The 941-nt window shown below is 39.2% G+C and overlaps 1 pseudogene; it reads left to right on the top strand.

Moving 5' to 3' along the window:
* Positions 1 to 322: 322 nt before the first annotated feature.
* LOC102313229 lies at positions 323 to 767 on the top strand (annotated as a pseudogene).
* The last annotated feature ends 174 nt before the right edge of the window (positions 768 to 941 follow it).

Here is a 941-nt window from a genome sequence, read left to right as displayed (position 1 = left end):
TTTTTTTTTTTTTTTGGTGGATTTTTACATGTAAATATTGTTATCTTCTGTGTCTGAATTGAGAGTTGAAGGACTTTTGTTTTTAAGAAAAATAAATCCAACACTATATTTGTTTTTAAATAATATTTCCTTTTAATTGTACTAAAATTGTTTCTTACTACTTATACTAAATGCCACAGTGTGATCTGTTTTCTCTTATAATCTGTCAGCATCCATTTGTATGCAAATCAAACTTCCTCACAGGCTGATATAAAGTCTGATATCATGCTGTCAGTCACAGAAGGAGATGAGAAACTCCCATCAGAGCATCTTTAGTACCAACATGTTCTCTGTAGCTCTGCTGCTGCTGCTGCTGCTGGATCCTGTGAGTCTCACTGAACAGAAGCACTATGATCACTATGAACAGAAAGACTATTGTTACAGTCTGCAATGTTTTCTCCACAGATGTGAAGTGTGAACAGCTGACACAGCCAGCCTCTGTGATTGTGGAGCCAGGTCAGCGTCTGACCATCACCTGTCAGGTCTCTTATTCTCTTGGCTACTGGACAGCTTGGATCAGACAACCTGCAGGGAAAGCACTGGAGTGGATTGGGATGAAATACACTGGGGACTCTCGCTATAAAGATTCACTAAAGAGCAAGTTCAGCATTGACTTGGACACTTCAAGCAACACAGTGACTTTAAACCAACAGAACATGCAGCCTGAAGACTGTGCTGTGTATTACTGTGCCCGATACCACAGTAACACAAAACATCAGCAAACCTGAACAAATTGAAGTGTCTTTATTCAAAAAAATTAATAAATGGGGAAATTCCTTAGTGGATCACAATTTTTGATTGAGGTAGTTGTAGCAAGAAATTAAGCTCACGGCAGTTCAGCACCAGTTTACCATGTCCAAAGGAAACAACAGAAAGCAGCTGTATCTGCAGATGAGCAGCTT

Source organism: Haplochromis burtoni, unplaced genomic scaffold (genome assembly GCF_018398535.1).
Source record: "Haplochromis burtoni strain Fernald_Lab_line unplaced genomic scaffold, NCSU_Asbu1 Contig_424, whole genome shotgun sequence".
Taxonomy (NCBI): Eukaryota; Metazoa; Chordata; class Actinopteri; order Cichliformes; family Cichlidae; genus Haplochromis; species Haplochromis burtoni.
The sequence above is the reverse complement of the archived record's forward strand: the minus strand, read 5'-3'. Positions and strand labels throughout refer to the sequence as shown.